We start from the raw sequence: 21,400 nt of genomic DNA, 5'->3' as shown, positions 1-21,400 counted from the left end.
GAATTCAAAGTTCATGTTGTCTCAGTCATATAGCGCCGAATGTAAAAGTCAATAGGTCTTCTTCGAAAACAATTTATTTTTTTGAATGGGAAATGTAACATGTGCTGCTTGAATGGATAACAGTGAGTGAGTGATTTGGTTTTAACAGTATTTCAGTTGTATCACGGCGTGTCAGCTTGATAGAAGTCCGAAGTGATGTAGGTTTTTGACGTTTTTTTTCCCACGATGAAACCCACGGGCATGATACTGGAAAACCTTGAAACAAATTATGCCGTATCGGGACGAAACATCGTGAATTGAGGCGCCTCATACGACTGAAAATAGAACTGATTATAATTAAAGACATTTCAAATTACTGAAATTGATATCCGTGGATACGTAAATGTTAAAATACAGTAATAAACAAATCAAGTGTTTTGAAGCTACACATCAAGTTCACGGTATAGGTTCATGGAAATTTCCACCATCGAGCCGATAATATTTGAAAATTCCAAAATAATTCTTCCTATCCAGATACTTTGGTGATGTCATTTGATTTTGACCTAATTGAAACCGATTTATTATTCGAATATCAAAATCTTATTTAATCAGCACATCAAGCCATTACAAAAATTGTCAACACTCGTAATATAAATGAAGACATCTGAATGAAAATAACAGACAAATAACTTCACTTGAAAAAGATTCTATGTGTGCGTTGGTGTAGTTGAGATCTTAGTTATTAAAGGGTTTTTTCTATGAACATGTGGGAGAATGTCTTAAAACTCTTGTTACAAAGTAGTTTCATAAGGCTTACAACATTCAAGGGTTTGTGGTAGACATGTGGAGTCCGATGCAATTCCCCATTTTGATCTGTACCAAACATATGTTCCCGTGTTTTTCTCGATGACTTGCCTTTGCATGTGTTTGTGATGGTGCCAGCGATGTTTCAGATACGCTATCCTTTTTTCAATTGGCTAACCGCTTGATATAATCACTGTTTGATAGTTATTCATAGAGATGTTTTATGAACATTGAAATGTTTTGTCGCGTTTACCATGTATCAGTCGTCAATTTGTACACGATACGAGTAAAGAAATATACAGTATTGCATCATTGGTATCGACTTTATGATTAACAGTGACACCACAACAATATGTAATTGATACACGTAAACATCTCAGTCATAGTAAGGTATTATGTACAGGTTGGTAGATTACGGCTAGATTCTTCATATCATTCCGACAAAAACACATACAGACAAACGTATCTGCGCTTAAACTCAATAGATTTTCCGTTCACAGCGATATAGAACGGGTTTTGTGATTTGTTTAAAGGTCACATGTCATCACCGTTATATTGGCCATCATCTGCCTTCCTAATTGGTTAGGCATAGACTAATTATTGAGACCGTTATCGACATATCAACGTTCAAATGAAAGTGAAGATGAATTTGTTAAGAATTTAGTAAATATTGACGAATAAAGCACATCTTAAAATTGTGCGTTGTTAACTGGTAGACCTACAATAACATGTTCATAGTAATTACTGTATGTATTGTTGCAATATCCCGCTCTCTGTGTATAAATTGAAAGGTTATTCCCCTCTGGCCAAACGCACGATCAGTTTCGATCTGCTATCGATGTCATCGATGTCATCTGCGCTAAAAACAACAAACAGATAATTCTTGTCAAGGTGTTGACCTGCAATGACAGCTTCCAGTAGTGGCCTTTCGATAAGGTCTAATCATTTGGCATTATTCCACCGACAGACTGTCCAGTCGATATTCTAAATCCCCCATTAAGTAAATGCCTTTACCCGAATCACTCATCTGCTTCTATCGCTAATGGTTGTGGTATTGTAGAATAGGCTTATCCATATGGTACAAGATAATGCTTTCTGGAACTAAGTAAATGGAATAGTATTGTTACTGTTTCATGCATTATTTATGCCCTTCCACTACAAGCGGCGTCAAGTAGCATTGGTCAGCGTCAGCTTCTGTTATTGACATATGCAAAAGTGTTGTCAATCCCAAAAGGATAGTAATAAGAAAGAGCACATCATTTTGTGCTATCTGATCATAAATTTTAAAAAATCAAAACGTCTCCATGAGCTGGTGAAAAAGATTCCACAGGTTTCACTGGACAAAGCAGTGGTAAAATTGCTATGACGGAATTACAGATCAATGGTGACACCAGGTGAAAAGGGTAAGAATGACCTGCTCTGGAGGTAGCAGCAGCTACTATCAAGTTTGGCATTGCCTATCGCACTTTGTTGATGAAGCTTTAATCGACAGAAATGCTGAACATGTGTAGATATTTGACTTTACTAAATAAAAGCGACAAAACCCTTTCCATATTCATAGGAACTATCTGGCCACGATTCCGACCAACCACAACGAAACCTAACGCCCCCTCCAACACACACAGACAGACAGACAGACAGACTAGCAAATGCACACACAACCCACACCTCCGCCATATTCTCTGAAACTACTCTTTCACCAGGGCCGTTTACTCAATTTCATCACATACATGAACATTACGTATTTTGCCTAAAGCAAATCCTCTGTTAAGTTGGAACCAACATCGAGAGAAAACCGTCTAACGGAGAGCAATCTAACCGATGGGAAATTGATTTTACAGGTACACGATGACCTAGCCTTAAATTACGATTGAAATTCAACCGTGAGTGAGGGGCATCTGTTGTTCCTTTCGCTGGTAGAAGTGACGCTCCTTGTGACAATCACACCAGTGGCGTGGGTGGTTCTGTTTGTGAGGTATTATTACACAAAACAACATACATTTATGATAATTGTGCACAAACAACAAATACAATAACAGTGAACTACGGTCGTAACGAATTCAAAGGAACCACTAACTTTAGTTCGTTATAACCGTACATGTAGTTCGTTATAAGCATATATACAGCAAATGGATAGGATAAAAACACATTTTGATATACCCGTCATTTCGTTATAAGCGTGTTCGTTATAAACGTTTTCTTTAATTTCTAATAGTGACTAAATGGGTAAGAATTAGTGCGTTTGGTTTATGTCACAGGGTTTCTGCTTGATGTGAGTGGAACGCCGAGGCGATGCGAACCTAACACGTTTGCAATTTTAATGAAACTCTCGAGTACGAGTATAAAATTGTAGATCACCAGCAAAGAAGTCAAAAAAGATATTTTGACAAATATGTATTACAAACTGACATAATATCGACATTATTAGAAATGGCAAGACGTGGCATCGTATGATTGGGTAATACACTTTACGAGAATTCGTCAGACAACTGAAGGGTATGGTTGGTTTCAGGAATTATTATTATTATGGTTATTATGATTATGATGATGATGATGATGATGATGATAGAGATTAAAATAAATAAATGCAGTGAAGAGGGTTTGGGCGATCCTGGCGGTACAGTCAGGCTGGTTTGTCTCATCATCAGCTCAAGGCTCTTGTCCCCTCCCCTCTACACGCAGCCTAGACAGCGAATGCGATTTCTTCCAGGAAGCTCTGTCAAGTTGAATCAACTGAGAACTTTATGGAGAATGTGAATCACATTAGTTTCAAAAGGGAAAAACATTCAATTATTTGAATGCTTTCATTGGATTTATCAAATATATATATTGATCATTTTCCATGACGCCCTCTACGTATTCTAGGTCGTTCTATGGATGGAACTCTGTGTCAAAACCACAAGTGTATCGCTGGCGGTAATAAAAGGATCGAGCCACGCAATCATGTCGCTTACGATACTGTGTTTGTGCCAAAGCTGGGAATTTACTGACAATGTGTGGGCAGTATACTTATTATAAGTTCGTTGCATAATCTACATTTCATATTTACAATTTGATTCAATATCATACACTGACGGTTTCGAGTGGTAAGTGTCCCGAGCAGCACACAGAAGGTCTTCCGTTTCACTTTTCATGCTAGCCGACTTCTTCCACGTGAAGGACCGTGCAGGGTTGCTGATCTTCTCAACACACAGTACATTAACTCGATGCAGGGGTCGTTCAAATGGTCTCTCCTTGAGTGTCGGTCGATTTGATGTGGAACTTCGCTTGGTTGACACTCATTTCTGTACCGTCCAGCCGTACAGAATCATCAACAAAATCAACATTTACGTTTGTATTGTATCCCACATCATTGGCTCGTTTACGAAAACTGTGGAATGCCTTGTTTTTATAATGAGTCGTGACATGCTTAACAAGAGGATCATCAGACAAATAAATCTGTGCAAAAGTGCACAATACAATTGTATCATGAAGAGCCTCAAACCTCCCACCATTAATGGTAAATTCCAGCGGTTGAGAGAGGACCAAGAGTAGTGGGATCTATGGTCTGACATGTTCTTTAGGGTGTCAATACCCTAAATTTCTTGCTTCGTCCAATCAGCAACACCAAATGAATACGAAATTAAGGTTACTGTAAAAGTATTTGTGGCTATTAATATTATTATTATTGTTTGGTTTTTTTATTTTGACATTGTCAACACTCCACAACAATGTTACATGTTACAATAGATATATGCACACTGCTACAATGTAAAAGTTCACATTATTTGGCTTGAGAGGATACAAGTAAGCTATCCATAGCCACCTGCCATATGAATTGCTGACCAGTACATAATGTATTCACATTCAACATACCGTAGCTGAACGGGAAGAAATGCTGCAAAGCGTCTCCTTGGCTGTACAATCCCTAGCGCAATAGTTAACCTTTCCGTTCTAACATGACCTATTACCACACTTCAGTAAGACAGACAACGACAGAGCATTGGTATTGACCCAAGAAACTTGCACTAGCAGAAAAGAGTAACCTTGATGCCGCTCGATCGGCAGCCTACACTACACACACACTTTCAAAATTACAGTTCAACTACGCTGAGATCGTAGGAAGTCAATAACTGTAACAAGCTGGTAATGACAGAATGGCAATAGAAGATAGTCAGCGACAAGAGGGCAGATAGATTGGGATTTCATTCACATGAGATCACATAGAGGTCATACAAGATTTTTGTTAACATCATGCTCGCCCGAAGGTACAACCAACGTTGTATCAGAGAGTGTTTTTATAGCTGTCGAGAGAGTTCAATTATAAATTGAATTCCTGATTGCAATATTAGCCGAAAGCTTAATGTTTTTGTTGTTTTACCATTGATTCCAATAAGAAGGTCAGTGTAGCCGTTGATTAAAGTTGGTGAATTAAACTTGTTTTCTTTTGTAATTGCTCCCTTTGCATACAGTGTACTAATGTCATGAAAGTCGTCACAAGTCAACGTACTGTAGTGAATACAATATGAGAAAATTAATTTTGATTTAACATACAGTGTCAGAATTACGGTCTCGATTAATGGAAAGGATTGATTACATTCGTACAGTATCATGTATTCGTACAGTATGATGCATTTGTACAGTAAGATGTATTCGTACAGTGTAGTCATAAAGAGCCAAATGATTTATTACATTCACTGATTTCGTAATGTACACTTTGCGTTATGAATACTTTTCTGTTAGGTGCATGACATGTTATACTTTTTAAATTATATACAGTAGAGACAAACGACTATTTGTAAGTAACCTACCTGTATACGTTGTGTTTGTGAGTTGTGTCATCTTATTGTTGTCATAAAGCTAAAGTGAGGCAGGTCGTGGCCAATTTGGATGATATTCATGAATATGAAAAAGTAGAAATAATATTCTGAACCGCAACAGAAACGTCACCCAAAGTAACATAGCATGAAAAGTTGTCATTTAAATATTTGGGTATTGTTTGTCAAAGTTTCTAAAATTTAACATTACCTTGTCCGGAAAAATGAAATTTGATGACAATACAGCAAAGCAGACACCGAGGACCCATTCAGACACCACGTCATCGCCGGGACCGTCTTAAGTGGGCAACTCAGCACCAGCATTTGCGCCACCAGCAGTGGAGAAGAGTCCTCTTCTCAGACGAGAGCCGTTACTGTATCTCAACTGCAGATGGCAGAGAGAGAGTCTGACGACGCCGTGGGGAACATTATTCGGATGCCTGTGTTGTGAGAGACTCGTGGGGTGGTCTGAGCATCATGGTGTGGGGTGGAATTGGTCTTGCACAGAGGGTCGGTCCTGTGGTCTTCCAGAACATCGGTCCAGGGAGAGGCAATGGTGTCACAGGAGCTCTGTACATTGATCAAGTCTTGAGACCACACGCCATACCTCATTTGACACGTCGCCGCAACCACGAGTTTCAGTATGATAACGTCCGTGCCCACACTGCGAGAGCAAGAGGAGACTTCCTCCAGCAGAGTGGCATCAGAATCATGCAGTGGCCTACCCTCAGTCCCGATTTAAATCCCATTGAGTAATTGTGGGACGAGATTCAAAGACGGCTGAATGACGTCCGACCAAGGCCGACACCTGCAGCTGAACTGCGTCAGGCTTTCCGCAGAGTGTGGGCTCAAGTGCCTATGGCATTCATCAACTGCCTCATCGATTCCATGTAACGACGTTGCACGACAGTCATCAATGAACATGGCGGACACACGAGATACTGACTTGTGATGCCATTTTCTCAGAGACTAGTGTTGCGTTTCACTTTAAGAACATTTGACACGTTAATTTCAACCTTGATGATCAGTTTTGCCAAGTTTCATCTTTTTAATATGTCTCAAAGTAGGTTTACAGTATTTGGACAAATAAGGTTTCTCATATATCTATCCATGGTGACGTTTCTTTTGTGGTTCAGTATATAATCTTCAATTCATACTTTAGACCCATGGGTCCTTCTCTTGCAAACATACACAGTGTGTTGGGGCACATGAGACTCCTCGGCCATCATGTCAACAACAGGATTATCACGTTCCACATTGATATCACATGGCTTCTACAGCTTGACTAGACAAGTCTAAAATCAATGGCACAATGCGAACAGCTCAGGGTCTCATCTCCAGGCCAATTTAAAGCCTTGAACTTATCCTCTAGTTTGCTTTGTTATTCATGGGTTCCTTCAAACGACGAATATAGTGTATGTATTCCAATATTGTTAATCATGGCATGATAACTGATAAGTCATTCACTATGGGCATGCCATTGTGAATGTCTTAAAATTTCATAGGCGTAAATGTAACCTTGTAAACATGGCCTATGTGGACTTCAGTGTGGCTAAATGTGTTTTTTGCGTATTGACGTGTAACTAAATAGGGACGTTAAAAGGTGATAAGTGACTTCCTGTGACCATCTGTAAATTCATCATTGACATTCGTCCCACGACGACTGTGGCGCATTAATAATTCTTTCACAAGCTGTAAGTTCAGGAAGGTGAAATCTTTTGCACTGATCTCCCGTAAATTAGGTTAGGCTGGCTATGTAATCCTTTAACCCTCTCCTCAGAGAAGGCTATATTGTTCGGCCACAAGTCGACAGATTGCTCTGTCCATGCCGATGCTCCTGTGAGGAACTATCTGTCACACACGTGTGGTGCAATTAAGACATAGAAAAGAGGGATTAGATGATAAAGTAGCCTCTAAGCTGTATATTCGATTAGGAAAGACACTATGAGTTTTCCCGATTGGTTTCCAATGGCCACGTCACCAATGTCATGCTTTGAACATTTGCACCAAGCCTCTCCTAAAGGTAGGCAAAGAAAGTGTACAAGAAGAGACACTTGTCTCGTTGGTACCATGTGTTCTTTTAATACATTAACAGAGCAGCAGCTTCCAAAGAAATATCTGTTACCAACTGAGTTATAAATGAAACATGATAATTATCATGGTCATCCAATCTGCAGGTAACATTTACGTATATAACAATAAAAACATAAGTGCAAGGTCACCGCATAACGCTGGACTGTCCTTTGAAACGAGACCAAGAGTTTTTTGCATAGCCCATTATAAGTATGGCCTGAAAAACAAATAGTGTATGCAAATATGCTGATACAGCATCAAACTACATTCCCTCACTCGCTTACGTAAAGGTCATTCAACATAGCGAACTGTAAAGCTGTAACGCTTTGTCATCTTGTACCATTGGTAGAACGTCAGCTGCTCAAGGGATATCTGAGTTACTCGTGCACAAACTCAATATACTTTCAAACTTATTCTACTCTTTAGAAATGGTGTAAAGGTTTGTCACAGACATTTGATACTAACGTTCACGCACACCTCATCCTAGCTGGTGATTAATAAACACACAAAATAAGTGTCTGGGCTGGATAAGACGTGTGCACGCAATTGGGATACCGCAAATATTCCATTTACAGAAACATAAAATAATTATGGAGAGTTCGTCCAGGACGGTAATTCACTGCACTGACCACACCACAACTTAGCCGTGTCTGACGCCAGACAGAGAGACATTATGAAGAGGTACGCAATAGGTAAAATAGTTGACATAAAATATGTTCGAGACGATGAAATACTGATACCTCATACCCACCATTGTCGGAGAGGCATCATGACCATGAACCGTCTTATGTCTTGGTGAACATGAAATGTGGTGAGCCAATGAGACTGTTAACAGTTGTTGAACATCGCAATTAAGCTGCACACATTACACTCTTGACGGGTTCAAACATTACTTTTGGGCGAGACGAGCAAACGCTCTCTATGATAAACTATATTGGGACTTTTTTTTAAATATCAGAAAACCATGTTATTTATTGTCATGCTATATCATGTTTCCTTGTGGGGTCAGAGTTATCCATAGATTACATCCAGCAGAAATCCAGTATGCTATACGTGCACGTGATTGCTTCTGAGAGACAACAACTTCTACAACTACTACTAATACCACCTCTACGAGTACGACTACTACTACTTCTACCGTAAAAGGCAAAATAGTGATGAAAAATATATGGATGGATCACTGAAAATCATTGATGATAGCAGGTATACGCGAAAACGGTCATCATGTCTTATTCTACCGGTAGCGACCGCCAATCACAAATTTCATGAAAAAAACGTGCTTCCTAAAAAGAGCCGTGAGTAAGGAAGTGCGAAAACGCCATGTAATTTAGAGGCCGTGACATCGGCTAACGTTACATGGGTTGTTACAATCAAGTGTTTTGCCACAGGTCTGAACCACTTAAAAATAGCAGTCACAATTTATGGACAGTGTTGACTGAGATGGATAAGTTTAATGTCTATCAATATGTCTGGCTGCAATGTGTCCACAGTGTATCGACTGATTTCAGAATTTATGCGTTAGTTGTCAATGAAACTGACTCATTCAGCAAGCTGAATGTTTTCACATTCATCAGGTTCGTCAAACATGTACTTTATTACTTAATTATCGAGAGTAGCAAATGGATATACTTGCAGCACCAGATATCAGATATAATACCTACTCATATCGAACTGAAAAAAATTATCATATGAAAGATATGAACATAAATTCATGTCTCAAATTTTATTCTCCGTGCTTCTCGGGTCTCGTATCAGCAATAATCTCCTGGAAGATGGCGAGCTATTGTACGGAGATCTAGAATATGTCCTTTGGGAAATTATGCACCCAGTGCTGATGCATGGTATCCCGTCTTAATTGTCTGTATCACCACTGTCAGAAAACAACAAAAACAAATTCTATTCCAAGTCTATTTGTAAGAATCGGGTTCTTGGTAGGACTCAGATTAGTGGTCATGATCTAATGCAAAAGAAGTGGGACTCCCAATAAGATATCAATAAGTTACATGAAATTAAACCAACTATCGGTTACACCTACTTGGATTGTCATTCCAGATATGAATGTGAATGCGACGATGTCATATTGGCTACAGCAGATATATACATGAATATTTATTGAAAGGTGAGGATCCTCCGTTTTGTATCCTTTGTGATGACAGAATCACGGTCAAGCATCTCCTGCTAGACTCTTGATTTTTCCTTCAGAAGGGATAACTATTTCAGGGTTTCATCTATAAAGGCTAATTTTAAAGTTCTCATTTAATCAAAGTTTTTTTTAAAACAAATTAAATCAACTGATAAATTTTAAGTTACATTTGGTTTTTGGATAAACGGTAGTGTATAATTATTAACCGAGATTGTAGCTGTGCCCTCAAAAGGGGTTGATGTAGCATAAAACTATATTCCCCGAGAGTCATTCAAAGTATGTTATTCCAGCCGTAGTTTTTAATAGTAGAACATATGTGAATTTTAATTGATGGCTAAAATTCACTACAATCGCCGGCAGCTGAAGCGACGGTGTAAATCCTGTTGGGGAACCGTACAGGTAGCAGAAGTATCGTAAATCCCCATGGTCCGTAGCATTGTGGCCTAACTTTGGCTACTGGCGTTCTATACTCAGTTTTATGATGTATCTTTGAATCATAGTTTATTCTTGTAAATGTTCTCAACTAGTTTCAACTAAACACTTTAATCTGTGATAATCTAGTTATTATACTGTCCATACTGACTTTTATTTGTCTTAATTTATATATGATTAAATGTTCTCGTCACAATATGGCTGAAATATATCCGATGTCACGGAACTCAGATTTGTCACTTAATGCCAACCTATGGCAGATCTATTTGCTGAACGACACGAACAGTGAATGATGTAGGCGTTATAGTTGGAGAAATATCTCTATATTTATTCTACAAAACACGGACACTAAATATAGTAAATGGTTTTCCATGTTGCTAAAAGAATAAAATGGGGCTCAAAGCAGAACCACAAGCAAGAAATGTGTCTTCCCTTTTAGACACTGCATTTTTGCTTCATGTTTATGACGTCATTTCATGTTTGACGTCATATGACCTTGAACTATTACTGGCATTTCGTCCATGAATTAAACATTTTGTCGCAGATTAGCGACACGCCATTGATCTTAGTACTGGGCATTTACATCCAAATGGGTGCTCAGCAACACAACTGACTTTAAATTTCATAATGAATATGGGTTATTTCCAGTATATTCAAATTGAACACTTGAGGCAATAGTATTTGCAGATTAAATGATAAACTATAAAATATTTTTATCTGTCTTATCAATAGCTTTTATTGTATCCTGATATGCCCTTGGCAATGACACATATACAGATATTAAGATAAATGGATGAAGACAAAAAGTATCAATAAACAATACTATCTTCGTCTGTTGTATATCAGTCCATCGTATAATGGCGATCGATAAATACAGTGTACCAGTAAGAAATAGACGTTCAGAATCACCGGCCCTAAAGAAACTTTATTATGTAGAATTTAAGTCGTTAAAATGATATGAATGATGGAAACAGTTCTTTCGTTTATAATATTGATGTTGCTGAAAGAATTGCACAAGACAAATGCTTTCCCTCGTGAACAATTGAAAGTTGGATCGAAGGAATTATTTGTTTGATGGATCATTCAATTCTGGCAAAACCCCAAAAATAGATCCTAACCATAACCAAGAAACACATAGTTACTCTAACGGTTTATGTTTTAAGTTCCGTAAAGAAAGAAGCGTCTTAGGTTTTTATCGGCTGCTGAAATGCATTAAATGGTTGCCTTCTAACTTCCACAGACAATTTCCAATGATAACATATTACACTGGGATTCTCACATTTTAACTCAAATGCCATGCCATAATGACAAACACAAAATACAGAATACATCCAAGTGTACTTGTGTATGTTTTCTTTTAAATTTCATTTTGTTGTCACTGACATTTGTCAATGTCATATGGTGTAGGTAAAAAAAATAATTCCGTTGTCCTGTCACCTTTAGCGAGTTAATGAACAAAAGAGTCATTGTATGTTCGAAATATATTCTACACAAAATGTAAAAAAACAACAGATGTTGTTTTACCCATCACATTCGCATTTGTCCTTTATCTGTAGTTGCAACAGCTGTTTACGCTATCTGTATCAGATACAGTTCAATGATATATGACAGTCATAATTTATTTTCTATAGACGTAGAAAGATTATTTGTATTTTTAGCACATTGTGTGTAGTTTCACGGCAGGATAAAGCCATCGGATAAAAACGGTATTCCTTGGGGTCAATGACGGATAGACAAATATAAAAGGTGAAGTAGGTACTACTTTCAATGTTTACAAACAAACATCTAGTTATTGCATCGGGGACCTGGACTAACTACTGAGATTGGTATCATAGTTAAAAAATAATAGCCTAAGATACCGAAACTTTTACGAGCTTAGGCAACTTTGGAGATAAAAATTGCTAAAAATTCCATATCCATGCTTGTAGATTTCTGCGGCTTGTGGTCATTTTCAGAATTTAAAACAGTTGGTATTTGCCGAAACTATAGCCTTGTTTCGTTTCATAGCTGTGTAGGGACTGCCTTTTGAAACGTCATGACAGACCAAGCAGAATGTAGACAAAGGTGATATCTCACAGACAAGAGCAGCGTCTGTTTGGCAAAGGGCAATTACTCTATCCGGCGATCACTGCCATTGAAAAAGTATATGTCGTTTTGCTTATCTGGTAGTTACACCAGTGTCAAAAAACGTTTTAGTTAGAAGTATATTGACTGTTGTAAATGTCTGACTGACTGATCACTGATTAGCCGACCTAAGGCGCAGATTCCAAAACACCTGGTTCTGGTTAGGTATCGTTTGTGAGATGAGAATACAGTTTGCTAAGAGATAATTTAGAATATTAATTTTAGGATGGTAATTGTCCCCTGTAACGAACGAACACTGTGTTTGTACAATGTGTATTCATAACTCAATATATTTACCACCCCCCAAAAATATGAAAAATATACAACCATGATTGTTTTATCTGAAACCGTTTGTAGTTGTCCCCGTGTATATGCAGTGTTTCAGTATTATGTAGTCTTGCCTGTGAGGCGAGGTAACGTTAGGTGAGGTGGGTGCGTGCTTCCGTACGTACATGTATGTGAGTGACGTTTAGGCTACCCCACCGCCAAACGATATAGTTGTCTACTGAGGACGCTAGAACTTCCCGGAGTCACTGACAACATGCACTCCCATTACAGAGGCGTTGTAAACACGCACAGACACACACACGACAGGGCTAATCCTATTACTAGGAGATGGGATTGCCACTGACAGCCGACGGTGACATGGGGAAAAAGCAGCACGGGTCAAGGACACTTCACATGCCCGCAGGATTGCTTGTAAGACGAAGATGGCATCCACGTTGACAATGTAGCTTTTGGATGGAGATAAACCAATTTGGGTAGGACAAGGGTCCAATCTTTAATTAGATTGTTACTATATATCATTGACAAGATTTTGTCTCAAATACACAAATGCACATATTGGGTTGCGTTTGTAAATTTGCCGAGATGTATTAAAAAATCTATGGTTGTCAATAATGCTTGTGTTGCATTTTCCTTTTGAATAATTTTCGTTACATATTTGGGTGAAAGGAAGAGTTTTTTTTTCATTTGTGCTCACCTGATATATTGTCTGCTAAACAGGTGTTAAAAAAGAATTTGAAGTGGTTGGCAGTTGGAATACATGAAAGTTGTAAGTGGCATGGTTTCCGAAGGACCAACTTTTATGTTGGAATCTACGAGAGATTCAAAGAGCATTATGCGTCTTTTGCTCCAGTAGTATGATCATGGGTACAGCATTCAAGGCCAAAGCTACGTTGATGGCAAACATGTAGAGGCCATGTCCTAATTTGACGCATCATTGAGAAAAATGATGTCCGATGCAATTTCCCATGTTTGTCTTGTACCATATTATGTTCCCGATTTATTCAGGTGAACAATGCCTCCTACCTGTATGTATATTTGTCAGCCATACCCTGTATATCACTTGCTTGATAACGGTGTTAGAACCTACACCGAAACGTGGCTCTTAAGTAGAATAAAGAAGTTGTTCATCCATAAATTCTTATCCTTACTTAATGGGCTTGCCTTTACATGTGTTTTGTGACGAGCCACCTGTGAGGAAGGATAGTTATGCTTGCTTGTTTGCGAACGCCTGGTGTCATTACAATTTGATAGTAGTCCGTAAACACATGCTTATGATTTCTTATTACTATGGAAAAGGTGTTATGTCTGTTAGTAATACTTATTTTATATGCCAAAATTTCAAAACACAGCTGATTCATATGTATATTTCAGTTTTCCATTGATGCAATGGCTGTATCGTCTTGCTTTGCAATATATAATTCGTTTTGTTATCATTATTTTACACATGCCATTGTATATTTTCCGTGGAAGGACAATGTCCATTGTGAGTGGTTTAATTATCATTATCCCGCCTGTGTTTGTTTAATTTAGCTTGATACCCGAGTGCTCGATATGATTTGAAAGCTGGACGCTGCTAATATCATACAAACTGTACATGTGTCATTAAAAGGTGAGGTGAAATTGGGTTTAACGTCGCATCCAAGATTATTGCACTTATATAGCGACGTCCATGCACGCGTTTGTGTGTGTGTGTGTGTGTGTGTGTGTGTGTGTGTGTGTGTGTGTGTGTGTGTGTCTGGTGACTGATGCCGATTTATAGTGCTAGCTCACTGAGATACCATGCCGCAGTTTAACATGAATACCCCACTCAGACACAGTATACTGACTCTGAGCCGACCAATCCTTGTTTTAACCCCTTAATGCCGAGCGCCAGACAGGGTAACAATAAGTACCATCTTTTAGCGTCTTTTGGTATGACGCGGCCGGGGATCGAACCCCGGACCTTCCGCTCTCCGGACGCTCTACCACTAAACCACGGAGGCGGTCTGTCATTAAAAGGGTTTATGACACACACAAGTAACAGTTTTATCGTATATAAGCATTATGTGGCATTGGATAGGCAACAGGCCAGCCTTGTTTCATTAAGATGAATAACATTTATGTTATGAAATTGTCATTTTTATAAATTGATAAAGAATTGGTTGCATATAAGTATTTACATTGCATTTGAAACTTCATGTACATAGAAAAAATATTATTCTCCACCTCATCGCGTCTACATCACCGCTTCTGCCTCTGACATTGCGGTTTAAACGGTATTTATGCTTATTGTATATTCCAAATCAATCGCACCTATGTACACATGCATAATTGAGGTTCATTATGGATGAATTGACCTTTGGGGAATTGCAGGATTTGCCTCGCGAAATCAGTTTATCATCCAAAAGATATCGCTTGTGAGATGAAGGGATATCTCGCCAAGTTAAAGCGTTAACATAAAATTGTATCACAAATTTTGAAGAGTTTTGTGACGTCGTCGGTTAACGTGACGCCACAATCAAATAACATCCCTGATCTATCATGGAGACTCGTTTTCTGTATTTTGTATACCCAAGGAACTGGTTATTACTGCTTACAAATTGAAAATGTTGTGAGGATGATTCGCGTCCCTTAACCATACAAGGTCTGTCGTAGGCTCGATCCCAGATTAGCTCCAATTATGATCCTTAAATGTGCAGCCCTACCCTTGCGCCCGTGGAAAAATGCAAATGGTAAACCAGCACCTTTGGGATGTCTCATACATTGAGCTGACGTGCCGTAATTTGTCTGAAACAGCATTATTCTTAAACAGCCTTTCTTTAGTAGTGTTCACTTTAGCGTCATTTAACTTCAAACCATTAAATTTATAGCATCTGTTATTTCATTAATTTTATATCCGTTATGGGTGCACTGAAATCAACATATGAATATATTTCTAGCTGCTTGCTTCGTGTTTAGATTCAGAAGTGTTGCAAGCGTTGCTCTTCCTGAGCTTTCATAGCTCATCTATCGACCAAATTATCAGGTCTAAAATCAGTCTACTTATACGCATCCGATTTATAATGTTTGAGGGCGAGGTGCAGACAATGCATCAGTGCCCACCGCTCTCTGCAGTCCACGTTCCCACTATGTATAATTGCATCCATACGGATTACTGGAAAGTGAATGAGTGAGTGAGTATGGTTTTACGCCGCTTTTAGCAATATTCCAGCAATATCACGGCGGGGGACACCAGAAATGGGCTTCACACATTGTACCCATGTCGGGAATCGAACCCGGGTCTTCGGCGTGACGAGCTAAGGCTTTAACCACTAGGCTACCCGACCGCCCCGATTACTGGAAAGGAAAAGACAGCTGACCTTATTGTTAATATTATATAAATCATGACTCAAGGAGTGAGTGTGTGAGACCTTTCCTTGGAAGCATCTGAAGGGCATAGATGATGGGTCAGGTCCACGTTGCCAAATAAATCTGCTTGTCTTCTTTCAGAGCTGTTATGCCTTCGTCCCATTAACTGGCTTGAAACGCAGCTCGACTTTAAACACCTAATCATAATGTACACATGTTTACACTGATATGATCATCTTTCCACCGTTTTATGTCATACCAAGAAAAATGTCCGGGCGTCCATCCGGTCGGATTCGTGTTTAAATCGATTTACAGAAGATCTGAAGAAACAATGTTAATTGATGTCCGAAACTAATTGTGACAACCCTCACATTTTATTGGTGTTTTGTCCCTAGTCTTGATATCCGTATTATGATAAGGTAAAACAAATATGTCTGCCTCATTACAAAATATAATACAAGCGACAAAAAACAAACCATAATCAGAATAAATATCTGCTGAAAGCAGAAGGTTCATTGTACGATAGCGACTATATCAAAAGCATATCTTTACGAATCACTATCAAAAAGTGATGAGACCAGGTTTTCGAAAAAAGGTGAGCGTATGTCGCCGCACCAACACATGCAAAGGCAAGTCATGTGTTCACCTGTACAAACACAGGAATTTTCCTCCACAATTCATGTTGCCATACACGTTTTGAAAGCTGCTTTACTCAAGCCTTGAATGTTGTAACCCTGGTGTAACAACTTTTGATCAAGAGTCGTATGACGTCGTATTAATTCGTCGTAGAACGATTGTACCTAAAAAGTTTATAATATGGACACCAAAGGATGGAACTGTTGGAAATTTACTTGACACAAAGGGAAAATTGAAACTTGGAAAGTTATCCCTCTTGTCATACAGGGGATTGTGGATAGTTTATTGTCCCTCTGAACCATGTTTCTTAGATCTTAATATGAAACACAAGTTAAATTTCTTGATCAAATTGCCTTGACAAGATAAGCTTAAATTCTGATTCATATGCACAACGGAAGTTAAGAGATCGGAAAGTTGGCGAGCACAACTTTTTTCCCATGGGGATGCCTACTTCGTGCCTAAAAGTCCTATCCACAAACTTCTAATTGATGGTGAGATGAAATGGGGTTTAATTTCGCGTTCAAGATCCTTCACTTCTTAGGAGACGTGCTTGCACATGTGTGTGGCTGCTTGTAACAGGTTGGACTAATGCCAATTTTATTGTGCAAGACCACCGAGTTTAACATGAATACCCCATCCGGACACAATATACTGACTCCCACCCGACCAGCATGTGTTTTAGCCCCTTTATGCCGATGACCAGGCAGGGTAACAACAAGTACCATATTTTAACGTCGTTTGGTTTGACACGGCCTGGGATCGAACCCCCGACCTTTCGCATTCTGGTCAGATGCTCTACCACCAGACTACGAAGTAGGTATGTTATCTATGAAGAAGTCTTTCACATATTCTTTTCCTGGTAAACACCAGATGACAGTTGCTTTCATTTTTGACAAATTGTCTTGAACCTTTGAAGACAAAGATGTAACCCTATCCTTGGTCACTACTGATGGTTCCTGAAATCTGAAAAAGTGTCAGGCATTTTGGAAAATGGATTTTTGTCTGACAACTTTACTGAAGTTTTAGGCATCAATTCATTTGTTTGTAAATTTCGAATTCAGGAACATGCATTCATTTTCTAAACTGGTTGATTTTTTTCTGGTTTGGCAAACTTTTTAAAGCAATATCCAGAACCATACTCTCAAGTCGAAACTACACAGAGTTGTTCTTGTTCTTTGTGAAGTCCCGATGGTTCCAAACCAGTGGTACAATTTGTCCTTTCTTCTGAACATGGATGCTTCATCGTATTTATGAGACCGAAAACAGATGCAAAAATTGACGTCGGCAGTTCCCTGGTACTGCCAAAGTCTTGTATTTTGTCATTACATCTATACACGACAGTCGAATCAAATGGTTTTCGCTCGACATCCTATAAGGTCGACTGCATCTAAGGCGATAAGATACATTACATAACTGATCTTATTACCTACGAGGGAAAAGGTATCGGGGTTACAAAAAAAAGTGTCCTAGGGGTATATCACGTCATGAGACAACAGTGTATTATTTCCGTCATCCGGACGGCATTGTTTAAGTTATCCGAATCTTATTGTGTCGTGAGGTCGGAATAACGTCACTCTAGAAACGACGTCATAGCTGAAGACGTTATTCGACAAATTGTGGTTCCGCTGCTGTTGGTACCTGCCTCTGTATGTAGACATATTCTTCGGTATTAGATAGAACATAATATTCGTGTTATTGTTACACTATTTTCACGACGCTCGTGTCGTAAACATAGTATGACATGAACACTTTCATAGTATCCATTATTTATAAATTTGCAAAGAGTCATGCAAATGATGCAATGATTTTCAGAATTGATCATGAAATGTCGGTAGACACTATAGGAAACATTCTGTTGAAGCCCGACGTATACTGGCTGACTCGTGCTGATAATGGCTGCTGGATCTCTCCAGCATTAATCATGAGACTTCTAGAGGTTTTATACAATATGTGTTAGCTGTAAAGTTCGGTTCAAATCCTGAATCAGCTATCAAAATAGGACAAATGTTGCCATTTTTGTACCACATCAAGAAATACTGCACGGATATGGTTTCGAAAGAAAATGTCCATCAGCGTTTACTGAACACGTTTTGTAAAATGAATCTTTGTTTGGAAAAAGGACATTGCCTTCATGTTGAAATCGCCATACTTGGGGGTTAAAATCAATACGAGAAGTATTTTTTAAAAACTCATTTGCCTGGGTTTAGCCGATATCAAAGGCAATTCCAAAGCTACCAATCCTTACATATCCCGGAACTTTCATCGTTTCTGACATAAGCAGCAACAAATCACATTGTGCACTTATAAATATTCCTGCAAGGTTGAGCATTTGATGCTGCAGTGGCATACTCTGTCTCCTAGTAGGCCACTTAACGACACAAAGTTGAAAGTTGGCGCTAAATCTCAGCGTAATAATGTTTACACTGGACTGGAATTCATTCAGTGTTTCGAGCGAGGGATTAATTACGGACAATCGCCTGTCGCTTTCATGTGGTATAGTGTGTTAATGCCTTCAGACCTGAGCCTATGAGAACGCCACCTCCGATTGATACCCCTGCTTTCATCTGTGGCACAGAAATGAACTAACATGGTTATTTAAACACTGGATCAGTCATTTTGATTATCTTTGAAAGACGCATCGACATGTAGATGTCTTTTAGAAACGTTTGCAAGTGCCTTTGAACCTACGTTCACGACACTACGATAAAAGCGACAAAACCCTTTCCATATTCATTAGATATCTCTGCGAAAGGGTCTGCTGTACGATTCCGACTATATCATGAGCATGTGTTTCTGAAACACTATCAAATAGTTATGACACCAGGTTATCGCAAAAAGGTGCGCCTATCCTGCCTCACCGGTTGCGCTCATCACAAACACATGCAAAGGCAAGTCAATTGTCAGAGTTATGGTCATTTGAGAACTTACACGACAGTACGTTTCAGGAAGATCAACTTGGACGTTTGTTAAGAAATATGCTCCTCTGTATGAATACTGCAGTCTGCGTCCAGAGTTCTCATACATGTGCGTAAATCACATTTGGCATCACCTAAAGAAATTTACCACTTTCACCAATGTCTCTTAGGTATTGATATTTCGATTTAGTCCGCACCAATAGAAACACCATTTTCTTAACCATTTCACACACCCTGCCTGAGCTTCTTGTAATAGATAGAAAGCCCATGCCTGGAAGGAAGTAGCACCATCATGACAATACTCTGGGCAATGTTAAACGTCCCTAGAAGAGTTATTAACGAGTTTTGTTGATGCCGTCCTTATGAATTGGGCGAAAATGCCCATTAGGCGTGTGCACACATCCCCGAATATTGATTTCTCTATTCCTGTTATACCACCGAGAACAAAGATCTGAGGAACGCAGTAGGCTCTCATACTAGCAGAGGGCAACTGGTTGTCTTCGAAGACTCAGTGACAAAACGGAATTTATTGGTCTGGACGCTAATACCATCATTTTTCGGGTAGGTTTTCCTCTTTACCATAGACAATTCTTTATATGTTTCTGATGCACATGTAATATCTTTTCCTTTATAAGTTTTATGTTATCGGTAGATGTTGTGATTTACTATTTCCCATTGTGTGACTGTGGTAAAATTATTACTCTAGACGCGTTAATTTTTTTTATGTTTTTGCTCTGTGATCAACGTGTCCGGTTATAACAGGTGGATGTATTGGATATGGGACAACATGTATAATCTGCAGAAATATTTTGGAATAGACAGTCAGATAAACATTCCTTCTGTGCACATGACGGAATCCTTGTCTATTTTCTTACCACGAATATGCAATTTAAAGGTATGAAACGGGGCCTGAGACAGCTCAAATTCTTTAATGAGTGGTATCTTGCTCTTTAAAATGGACATTGAGACAATCTACCGTACTTTACATGCTGATAACGTTGCATGTTTACATTTATTGGTTATTGTTGAAATGACTATCGTGGGTTCAACTGGTATAAGGTGCACCGTGAAGGGTCAGTATAATACTGTTTGTTTCAGCAGTACATATAGTATGCTTACACCTATCCTCGCTGATTCGTACATGTGTGTGAAGGCTTTCATTTCCTCAATTTCAATCTGAGCCTGTCCGAAGGTCAATGTTAATTCCTGCTATGAATAGTTTCTCGTCGGCTTCCCCGTAATTGGTATGTTTAACACGGAACGTGACATGCTCATGCCCATCAATAAGGCCACCTGTATTTGATTTTTGCATTCAGATCACGGGATCCATGCTGGAAATTCCATTAACTACCATTACCAAGCTAAATTGGAAGTAGTACAACAACGGGACCAACATATAATTGTTTTTAGACGCTCATTCCTGAATCTCTTCGTGTAAACTGGTACATGTATACAGACCAGCTTTTGTGCAGAACCATGCCCATGAAAGTTGTTTTCTTTTTAATGTAGAAGGTGCTCTCAGATTGTTTATCTGATGTCCCCAACAAGACAAGACAACGTACACGTTGAACGTTGACGCCAGAAATTATCTGCCGAAACAGATTCTATTAGGCGTAAAGGAAAACCAGTGATGAAAACAATATGAATGGATCAATGAAAATCAGTGATGATACCTGGTGTTCGCGGTACCACTATAACCCCAAATCGAACGTGTTTAAAACAAATCTTAGGCTGCCATTATGTCACCGATCAATGGGCACAATGGTTACATTGTACACAAAACTGAAACAGAAACTAGAACAGAAATGTTCAAAAGGGCTACATGTAACGTTCCTTCAGCTTCCAATTGTCATACAACAAATCACAGGCCAGTCCATACTAGA

At 38.9% G+C, this 21,400-nt stretch overlaps 1 protein-coding gene across 2 annotated transcripts in view; it reads left to right on the top strand.

The window, feature by feature from the left end:
- Positions 1-21,400, top strand: part of LOC124146060 (neuropeptide F receptor-like) — a 38,278-nt gene that overhangs the window by 6,096 nt on the left and 10,782 nt on the right. The window contains exon 1 of one of the 2 annotated variants that reach the window (XM_046516117.2): positions 19,809-20,078. The exons of the other annotated variant lie outside the window; for it this stretch is intronic. The gene's annotated coding sequence lies outside the window, so the exon portion shown is untranslated. Of the gene's footprint in view, positions 1-19,808; positions 20,079-21,400 lie in introns of those variants that run through there. 2 annotated transcript variants of the gene reach the window in all.

Source organism: Haliotis rufescens, unplaced genomic scaffold (assembly GCF_023055435.1).
Source record: "Haliotis rufescens isolate VD_foot unplaced genomic scaffold, xgHalRufe1.0.p SCAF_12, whole genome shotgun sequence".
Taxonomy (NCBI): domain Eukaryota; kingdom Metazoa; phylum Mollusca; class Gastropoda; order Lepetellida; family Haliotidae; genus Haliotis; species Haliotis rufescens.
Note: the sequence above shows the minus strand (reverse complement) of the source record. Positions and strands in the feature narration are given on the sequence as shown.